The 11,448-nt window shown below is 38.0% G+C and overlaps 2 protein-coding genes across 2 annotated transcripts in view; both read right to left on the reverse strand.

Moving 5' to 3' along the window:
* The window catches only part of LOC118219848 (hemicentin-1-like), a 508,226-nt gene that overhangs the window by 201,513 nt on the left and 295,265 nt on the right, over nucleotides 1–11,448 (reverse strand). The window lies entirely within an intron of this gene.
* Nucleotides 1–11,448, reverse strand: part of LOC118219862 (high affinity immunoglobulin gamma Fc receptor I-like) — a 221,744-nt gene that overhangs the window by 139,499 nt on the left and 70,797 nt on the right. The window lies entirely within an intron of this gene.

Here is an 11,448-nt window from a genome sequence, read left to right on the forward strand (position 1 = left end):
CTGTTAACAGAACCATACAAAGAAAATGAAACTGAATCTATTTTTTAAAATAGAAATTTCATCTGATTTTCATCAAGGGCGATGAAAATCATAGACCTGGAGCGCGTTCAGCCCCGACAAAACGTAGCAAAACATTTATTTAAACGGAAATGGTGGTGCATTGAACACCCTGTTGTGTTATGCAAGCGTTGCAACTATGGCAGCAGAGAAGGCCATTCTTTGCGTTCTTTTCGAAGAATTTTCAGAGCCTGATTAAATCGGTTTAAATACGCGTTTAATAGGCTACTGTAAAATACTTACGACAAACATGTCTTCTAATGTCTTCAATTGTTGCATACACCAAGCTGCAATGGACGCATTTGTAAAGGACTTCAGTTGGATCCATTGTGCACACTGCCTTTTTAGTTTTTTTTATTTATTGCTAAGACACATTTTATGAAACAATTCCCCTTTTTCTCAGAACTATTAACACAATCCCAAAACTACACATCAATCAGTACAAACCTCAAACATCCATGCCAAACTCAAATTATCTTCTCAAAAACATATTCTCTTCCATCAAAATTAAACTTTGCCTTCATATGGCACACACAAGCCATCAAAAACACAGACAATGTAGATTACCCATAACACACCAGTGAGAAATGCAAAGCACTACTGCAAAAACCTTTTACAGCAGTGAGTCAGGAGTTATTTACTCCTGCTTATTCTGCTTATTTTCTGGTTTTCATCTTTGCAATGTTCTGATTTTGATCTTTGCAATGTTACACTACTAACAAATGAGGGAGTGTGCAAATTTCCAAATATTTTATTTGTAATACTGAAAAGTGATGCTGAGTGAAAAGTACTGTAAACACAACACAGTTGAAGGAACAAAAAATGCAGTATTTTCAAAGGAGAGTAGCATTCAAAAAAGGAACTCAGTATATGCAGCACTATAAACAAAAATAGCAATAAAATCTAAAGAACATAGTCTGTAAATACACTTCAACATTACATAGGCAGCATATCCTCTCACAGTAGTACAGCAGATACAATATGTAACATTACAGTAAATTACAGTACCTGGTTTCTTGTCTGAAAGTATGGACAATGGATGCCACTGTGAAACGATTCAAGTCTGGCTGAACTCCGTCCAGCTTCCCTCATCGTCATACCATGCACCAGGACATGGTCAATCAAGGTGGCACGTATTTCGTCTGGGATGAATTGTCTCCTGCCTCTTCGTCGTCTTCTTTGTCTTCCTGATCTTTGGACAGCTTGTACATTTTGAGGATCCATTATTCAAAATCACAGACGCAAACTGTGGGCCTATTTATTGATCCTGAGATTGTGATCGGTGTGTTAACAATTTTGCTGCCAAGTGTTTGTACCTAGAGAAAGGTGTTACCTGAGTTTAGGTTGTGAGGACTTGAGTTAACCGTTTTGACTGCTCATGTTTGTTGCATGAGCACAGTGTGTAATCAGTGATTCATGAGAGCATTTGTTTGTGGAGATTTGCAGAAAGTTTGACAATTTGCAGCATGTTAACACAAGTGAAAAGGGTTTTTTGTTTTGAGAGATGTGTTGGTCCTCTGAAAGCTGAAGTAATAATTTGGGAGTTTTTGCTAAAAAGAACCAGTTTTAGTGTGTTGGCAATCAAGAACACGTCGCTGCTGATTGGGTAACACCTATGACACACCCACCAAACGAGAAAACGTACTTCAATGCCCATTGCACACCGTTTCGAGGAAACATGTCGTTCAACCTGGAAACCCAGCAAAACGGTGCATACCGTTTTCAGAAAGTAACCAAAAAAACGCAAATACGAAGAGGAGTACAGGTGTCAGGACTGGCGAGGGAAAGGACCCAAATGCAGAGCAAAAAACCCAAAACTCCCTAAGGAAAATTCATCCAAAATTCATTACAAAAACTCAGGAACAAACGCAGGAAACCAAAAAATGGCTCGCAGAGCAAATCCCAAAAACACAAAACAAAAATAAAAAACAGAAAATCCAAAAATCACAAGAAGCCAAACAGAGGCAGGGCAGAAACAGGCGAACAAAAACAGGAACGGGGAAACACGGGCAAACTCTCATGCAAAAAAAAAAAAAAAAAACACAGAGGCAGGAACACAGGCAGACACTCAGTGAGAACCACACGCAAAAACACAAGGAACCAGCACCCGGAGTCAGGAAGCAAATAACTTAAATAGACACGACACTAACGAGACACAGGAGGGCACAATGCACAATCAGACAGAGAGGGAAGGGAAAACGAGACATAACCAAAAAAACAATAGAATAACTGAAAACAATAATACAATTAAACAGGGAAAAGGAACAGAACTACAAACTGAAGTGCAGCCATCTGGCGGCCAAAAAAGGAAACGCAGACAAACACAGAACCATGACAACAGGACATTGAAAGGAGTGGGAACTGGGATCTTTCTTTGTGTCCAGTGGTGTGGGCAAGTGCATTTGTCTCCTTTGTGATAAAACAATTTCGCAGTTCAAAAGGTCCAATTTAGAGTGCCATCGCGAGACAAAACATCCAAAGTTCTGTATTGATTTTCCTATGGGAGGGGGAGCAGGCCTAAGGACCGAAAAACTTAAAAGACTCAAACAACAACGATCTGTACAAAAAACGTATTTCCACGTAAACACCAGTGAAAAGGCGACAACAGCATCATTCAAAATCACCCACGAACTGATGAAAAGGATAAAACCATACACCGATGAAGAAATGGTGAAAGATTGCATACTATTAGCCTGCTCCACGCTGTTTCCTGAGAAAAACGAAATTGAGAAAGAGGTTAGAAAACTCCAACTGTCTTATTCAGTTGTGTCTAGAAGAGCATCAGACATTTCAGAAAACATCGGGAATATTCTTAAGGATAAACAGTCATCCGCTGAGTTTGTCAGCCTTGCGATGGACTAAAGCAGTGGTGTCAAACTCATGCCATGGAGGGCCGTGTGTATGCAGGTTTTCATTCCAACCAATTAATGCTGCCTTAATTGAGTCCAATTACTCATTCAGTCATATGCGTTTAACTGCATTGAAGCACGGAATATAAGAACATTTTTATATAGACAATGCGGGTCACCATAGACGTCGGGTCACCATTGTGCACAAACCTGCATCCCTAATTCAGCAAATAATTTAACTAATTATATAATCAAGATCTGAGGCTGGAATGAAAACCTGCATACACACGGCCCTCCATGGCACGAGTTTGACACCACTGGACTAAAGCCTGGATATTAACGACATTCCGCAGTTACTCATCTTCGTCAGAGCAGTCAATACCGAACTTGACGTGACAGAAGAACTACTTGACATGGTTCCCGTGCAAAATGGAACAACTGACCAGGAGATTAAAATAACTGTATTTGAAACTTTGAGAAAGTTTGCTATTCAACCTGCTATATCACAGCAATCACAACAGGTGCACCAGTTATGCTCGGTAAGAGAAACGGGGCGGTGGCTTTATAAAAAGAAGCACTGAACGCAAATGGGACAGCGAATGACACTTACCATTGTATTGTGCATCAACAAGCGTTGTTTGCTAAGTTTAAGTCAATAAATGATGTGATGGCAAATGTAATCGAGTTGGTGAATTACGTAAGGGCCCGTGCCAGAAATCACCAGAATTTTAAACTTTTGTGTGACGCATTCGACACGCAATATGGGGATTTGGTGTTACACACCGAAATACTGTGGCGATCTTGTCTGTGTGTAACTAAATAATTGTTAGCGGTTAACTTGTCCCGCTCCGCGATCGTGTAAATACTCGTTATTTTAAATGTGTGTAGCCTGCTAGGAATCGCTTACGTAGCGCTAGCAGCCCCTCGGGTTTATGATTTGCACCGTCATGTTTCTGTCATTAGTCAACTAGCCAATACTGTCGTTGTATTCCCTGCCTGTCTCTGTTTTGCGTGTCTCGTGCAAGCGGCCAAAACCAGAATTAACATTATTCCCCTCAGGTTTACCATTTAAATTTCTCCGATAGTTACAGCTAAGATTAAGTGTCCCGTCTTGTGTATTTCAGGTTAATTGAAAAAGGCTCGTCCCTACTAGCATTTCTAGCGATCCGTTACATATTCACAGTTGTCACCCAAGTCGCAGGAAGCAAAATAGCCATTAGGAGTGCAGTTGGAAACTGTGAAGCGGCATTTGTACCAATGTACTTAATAATGGTCGCGATTAAAGAATTCCAAGCGTGTTCCTAGTCGATTCATTTTTTTGCTTGTGAAAAATCCATTCCTCATTGAGATGGAAGAAATGGAGCAAATGTAACCGAGTGGAAAATATGTTCCCACTAAAGCCACTAGATGGCACTGTGCCTTTTTGGGTATCCCCTAATTGAGAGGTGCGCCAGAGGAAATTGCGCGAGAGGAAGCAGGAAGTGGAGAGCCTTCCATTTTGAGTGACTCACCTCGTGTGGAGCGATTGCAGTTTTAAATGGGTAAATATTCATAAAATGTTGTTTCTGTACAAAATGATCAAAGGATGTACACAAATATGGTTGTATAGACGCTTTCATCGGACGCACGCGCGTTGCCAAGGTTATGCGCTTTGCCCTAAATTAACTTCCGCTCTGTGTTTGTTTATATTGGGTTTGTGTCAGAGACTGTAATTTGTGTTTAATATGACACCGATTACAAACGCAGTGAAAGTTAAACTGATGAGCAGACTGATGTTGGGCTCAGGTTGTTGTGCTGTGGGGTGCAACCTGATCTCAGAAACAAACTACATTTCGAAAATTTGTAAAAATACATAATTTAACTTTGTAACCCCACTAGGGAATTGTGAAACTAATTGCTTGAATCCCTGCGACACTGGTGGTTATCAGTTTGTATAAGCACACATATCATATAGGGTAAACGTCCCTATTAAGCCCACTTGCAACTTCTGAGTCAAATTTTTTTTTTAAAACTACATTTTTTGCTGTGTGATGTTTTTTCAAATGAAGCTGCTTGTTACCTAAATGACACTTTTTATTGTAGGTCAATCACATTTGTCGATATTGAGTTATCGAAGCACGTGTAGCATGTGCCTGCTGATCCCGGAAGAAGTTGCAAAAAAAACTTAGGTGATTTTGGTACCCTCAGAAAATAACATTTTTTGTATATTTCTACTCCTGTTTTTGGTGAGTACTCATTTGTTATCAAAATTTAAGTGATTAGTGTTTTGAATGAGACATGTTAGAATATTACCTGAATTAGAAATATTGTTTATTTTGAAATCAAAATATGAGTTTTAGCACGCTAGCAAACAGACCACATGCTGCATCCATACAGTAGCTACATAGTATGGTTCATTGCAATGACATAAAGCATGATAAGCATGTATAGTTTATATTTTTGTATGCAGTTTATATTATTATACTATTAAATAGACAATAAATGTGTATGTTTCTTTATTTTTTAATTAACCTTTTTACCCGGTGGGCTTAAAGGAGACTCTAGCAAAAAAAAATCACACTGTCTGGGGTGGATGTAAATGAGTATAGCTAATTACTTCTCTGCATGATCAGTTTATACTTTTCATATTATGTTAGTGCACCATATATAGATTTATTTCATATAGTTGTTTTTTAATGTCATGTAAGTAGAATAAAATATTCTGTATTTTAACCATAAATTCACTGATGTTCCCTTTAAGCCCACCTGCTCCCATTAAGCCCACTTTACTGTGTTTCAATGGGGACTTTCTCCCTTTTGAACTTTGAACCATTTTCCTCCCTAATTTTGACCTCACCTGATGAATCAGCTCCATAATTCAGATAATTAATACCTATATTTAAATATCAGTGATATTGCATAGGTCAATTCATTCTGGATAGGCCTGTGTTCTGGATAGGCCTGTGTTCTATCTTAACATTAGCAATAATTTTTTAATCTTTACTTTTCAGATGAGTTTTAGTTTGAGATGACTAAAACACGAAAGAACTACAGTTCATGTCCGCGCATGATAGAAGCGCAAGTTCATCCTCTGCAAAGCAGGGCTGTAGGGACCTGGACCATTCTATTTGCGCAATCATGAGGTCATTGAAAATCTGTACAAAAACAAGATGAAAGCCATGAAAGACTTGTTAGCGTAAGACAAAGACAACCACAACGTGGGCAAAAGATTGAAACAAACAAACAAAATAAAGCTTAGACCACCCTATAACCTATGTTATGTTACACTACTAAGATAGAGCATGGAGCAGATGATAGCCTTACTAAAACGATACAATCACCTCAAAGAGCTTAGGCCTACGTTTAGTCTAGGAGAAAGTAGAAATTGCAGAAATGTTGACATCTTTCTTGTTTATTTTGTTTAAGTAATAGGCTAATGATACATGAGCTTCAAGATGTTATGACTGATGTCTCCTCATAATGAACTGTATGTTTTAATGTTACTCCACAATGAACTGAATGGTTTTAAAATGTGTTTTTACAATGTTTTCACTACTACTATTCTAAATGTGATTAAAATTTGAAATAAATTAAAGTTATTGTTTAATTGTAAATCCTGAAATTGACTCATATACTATCCTTAGAACATTAGTATGGAACCTGAAATTGTTTTTCCTTCAGTCAGTCGGTCTTCAGAAATCTTCATAAAAACACCTGCAGGAAATATTGAGGAAATATTGGGTAGCATTGCTTTGAAATACATCTTATGTCATTTCGGTGAGGCAAGATAGCCTATATTGTTTGTAGTACCGTAACTTGGCGTCATTTTGATATCAATACTTTTGAGTAACTTGACATTTTTGTACGTTGAAAACGTGTTTTTTATGAGATGCCATTTACAGGCCATAGGATAGGAGTGGAGACAAACTGAAAATAGCTATTGAGAGCTAAGAGATTACAGATTTGAATAGAACAAGTTTGTACTGTTAAGATTTTTTAAATATATATTTATTTATCAGCAAATCATGAAGTGGGCTTATTTGGAACACCCATGGGCTTAAAGGGTACGTTAGGTACCCATTAAGCCAATGCCAGACTTTTGACAAATTAAACAATAAAAACATTAGAAATTGGTATAAATGAATTATTGACACTTCAAATGAGAGATTAGACTTTCATTTTAACTAAAATGTTCTTGCTTAAATTGGGGCAGTATACATTAAAAATGTCTGAAAAGCGGATTTGGTGGGCTTAATAGGGACGTTTACCCTAATGAAATATTAATCATGAAAAAATTGTTTTAAGCAGGTGTACTCAAACTTTTTACTCGAAAGTATATCATAATATAGCCCAGTGCAGTGCAAGTGATATTTTAGAATCAGGTCAAATTATACAATTTTGCCTGATCACTTCTACAGTCAAAACTAGAATTATGAATAAAGGCTTGTGTGCGCGTGCAAAGCTGAGTGGTGCGAAAGCATGTGCACTAAGCGTTACACTGACTATTGTGGTACTCAAAATATTTTCCTAAGGTTGGCAGGTCTGCTCAGGATCCATTATGACTCCCAGATTTTTTATGGTTTAAAAGAATGGCCATCAAATGGCACATCTACACATGGGTACTTAGTCAGACTGTGCCTGGAGCCAACCAGCAATACTTCTGTCTTTTTGGAGTTAAGTTTAAGGTAGTTTGTTGTCATCCATGCCTGTATTTCACTGAGACAAAGCAGCAACTTCCATCTCCGGTTTCATGGGAAGTGAGCAGTATATTTGTGTGTCATCAGCGCAACAATGCAATCCAAGGTTGAACTTCTCAATAATGGCAGAAAGGGGGAGCGTATACAGGCTGAACAACAGAGGCCCGAGCACAGATCCCTGTGGGACACCATACCTCACATCACCCCTTTCAGGGCATGAATCACCCAAACAAACAAATTGTTGGCGGTTTGACAAATAGGAGGAAAACCACTCAAGGGCAGTGCCTCCAATCCCTGTATGGGTGTGCATTCTCTCCAGTAAGATACTGTGATCAACAGTATCATAAGCAGCTGAGAGATCCAAAAGAACTAAAATAGATAACTGCCCAGTATCAGCTGATCATAGAAGGTCATTGCTGACCCTTATCAAAGCAGTCTCAGTGCTATGCCCAGAACGGAAGCCAGATTGAAATTTCTCCAACATGTCATTTCCATTGAGATAGTCTTGAAGTTGGTTTACCGCAATTTTTTCTACCACTTTTGATAGAAATGGGATGTTGGAGACTGGCCTATAGTTCCCCATTTCCTCAGGAGACAGGTGGTGTTTTTTTTTTTTTTTTAGAGTGGCTTAACCACAGCCAGTTTTAAGTCAGTAGGAACGCTTCCAGATTTCAACGAAGAGTTCACAATGCAAGTTAAAATCGGAGCCAAAGCAGGGAGACATTCTTTTATAAGCCACATGGGCCAAGGATCTAGTCTGCGGGTAGAGGAGTTCATTTTCAGCACTACATGACTGACCTCTGCCTCAGTGACTGCTAAAAATTCTGTGAAGCAGGCACTACTAGTCCTGATTTCACTGGGCTCTTCTAAAAGACTGGGCATAGTAGGCATCTGAAGCCTACTCTTCTCAATTTTGTCATTAAAAAATTCAAGAAATTGTTTGCATTTCTCCTTTTTCTCATCCTGCAGAGGAATTACTGCTTTTGGGTTAACAAGTTTGTCTGTTGTGTTAAACAGAGTAGTTGGACGATTTTTACCTAATGCAATGAGGTCCGAGAAGTAAGATGCTTTAGCATTAGACAGTGCTTCCTGATATAACTGTACATGAGATTTCCATATCTCCAAATCAACACAGAGCCTAGATTTCTTCCACTTCTGCTCCAAACGCCTTCCTCTGGTTTTAAGACCATAATAAAAACATTTAAAACTTGAAATGGTCAATTAGATTATTTTTTTTTGGAGGAAAATTAATCGTTTAGATTAATCGACTAATCGGTAAAATAGTCGATAGATTAATCGATAGAAAAATAGTCGTTAGTGGCAGCCCTAGTACACACTATAGATCAGATGTAAACACTATAGACAGTAGTATATAGTTGAAGCCGAAAGTTTACATACACCTTAGCCAAATCCATTTAAACTCAGTTTTTCACAATTCCTGATATTTAATCCTAGTAAAAATTCCCTGTCTTAGGTCAGTTAGGATCACAACTTTATTTTAAGAATGTAAAATGTCAGAATAATAGTAGAGAGAATGATTTATTTCAGCTTTTATTTCTTTCATCACACTCCCAGTGGGTCAGACTTTTCATACTCTCTGTTAGTATTTGGTAGCGTTGCCTTTAAATTGTTTAACTTGGGTCAAACGTTTCAGGTAGCCTTCCACAAGCTTCTCACAATAAGTTTCTGGAATTTTGGCCCATTCCTCCTGACAGAACTGGTGTAGGCCTCCTTGCTCGCACATGCTTTTTCAGTTCTGCCCACAAATTTTCAATTGGATTGAGGTCAGGACTTTGTGATGGCCACTCCAATACCTTGACTTTGTTGTCCTTAAGCCATTTTGCCACAACTTTGGAAGTATACATTTGCGACCAAGCTTTAACTTCCTGGCTGATGTCTTGAGATGTTGCTTCAATATATCCACATAATTTTCCTTCCTCATGATGCCATCTATTTTATGAAGTGCACCAGTCCCTCCTGCAGCAAAGCACCCCCACAACATGATGCTGCCACCCACAGCACAGTCAACTTAGTGTATCTAAACTTCTGACCCACTGGAATTGTGATATAGTGAATTAAAAGTGAAATAATTTGTCTGTAAACAATTGTTGGAAAAATGACTTGTGTCATGCACAAAATAGATGTCCTAACTGACTTGCCAACACTATGAACATGAAAATCTAACATGAAATCTGTGGAGTGGTTAAAAATGAGTTTTAATGACTTCAACCTAAGTGTATGTAAACTTCCGACTTCAACTGTAAATATGAATACACTAGTGTCTATAGTGTTTATATCTGATCTATAGTATGTACATCGTATTCTTATCGTACCTCGAGCTGTGTGCATGTTTATGTGAATGTCTTAACATAAGATAACTTTAGGATGTGAGTAATTATGACCATAGACGCACAAGAAAAATATTAGTGCATACATACTGTAAACAAATACATTTACAGTATGTATGCATTAATATTTTTCGTAACTGTTCACTTTGTTATGGGGACAGTCCCCCTTCCCTCCAAAATTAAACAGAAAAACTGATTGATGCTGTCCATCTGCCACTCCCCAGAAATTCTACTATATATATTGAATATAAGTGTCGTTAACGTAGTAAATTGTAATGTGGGCTGATGTTAGTAAACAAGAGAGGTAGTTTTGTCCATGGAGAAGACAGAAAATCAATGCGCACGTATGTTTACACATAACTTCCGTCTTAGTAATAGCAAAAATGTTATGTTTGAACTGGTGCATGTAGATTGCTTCTGTTTAACGATTCTGTCTCAATATAATTGTGCCGCCGTGTTAACAAATTACTACGGTTGCGGCCGGGTCAGGCACTCTTCACGGTAAGAAGAAATTTTAGGATAGCGCTTCCGATATTGCTTGTGTTGAAAGTGCTGCGACGGAAACAGCGATAGATTTACCCACTAGCCACATCTGTCCAAAATGTAAACAAGTCAGGCAGTTTTCACGGTCGGGAAAAATTTTATGACAACGTAACGTACCTATGACAAGCAAGTGACTAGCTAATTGAGCTAAGCTAGCAGCTACAGGCTGACAAAACAACATGCATTTTTTAACCCATTACAACATCACAGATCGTTAAACAAAAGCAATCTACATGCACCAGTTCAAACATAACATTCTTGCTATTACTAAGACGGAAGTTATGTGTAAACATACCTGTGCTTTGATTTTCTGTCTTCTCCGCTGCCGCTCTGTCTTCTCCATAGACTTCAAAACTCCCTCTCTCGTTCACTAACTGTCGATGTTACCAAGCTGTCACTCTGATCGAGACTGGCCAATAGAAACGTGTCTTACATCTTTCAGCGTAGGTCCCGCCCACGAAATTCAGCTCAACAGCGAGCAAAACTTTTGGATTTGCAAAAAACAGCAAGCAAAACTTTCGGATTCGCAAAGAAATCTTTTGAATTCGCAAAGAAAACTTTTAGATTTGCAAAGAAAAGTTTTTGATTCACATTAATACATTTTTAATCACAAATTTATTTTACTTGCAATAAAACATTTTTAGATTGCAGTGTCGATAGTTTTGCTCTCAAATCTATTTTTTGATTGCAGTGTGGGAAGTTTTGCACTCAAATCTATTCTATTTGATTGCATAATAAAGACACCAAAGAAACTCCATACAATGCAGACTCCAGTGAACGACAAACAACCTAAACTGTGTACAATACATATCCCTAAATATCTTCAAACAAATTAATAAATGAACATACAACATAAGTAAAAGGGAATTCAGTCTTCAAGCTTTATTTAAAATATCATTTACATTTATGTATAGCTGTTAAAAATATTGATATTGCTTAAGAAGGCAAAGAAACACATTGTGAGTATGTTGGGAA

Source organism: Anguilla anguilla, chromosome 2, assembly GCF_013347855.1.
Source record: "Anguilla anguilla isolate fAngAng1 chromosome 2, fAngAng1.pri, whole genome shotgun sequence".
NCBI classification, from domain to species: Eukaryota; Metazoa; Chordata; class Actinopteri; order Anguilliformes; family Anguillidae; genus Anguilla; species Anguilla anguilla.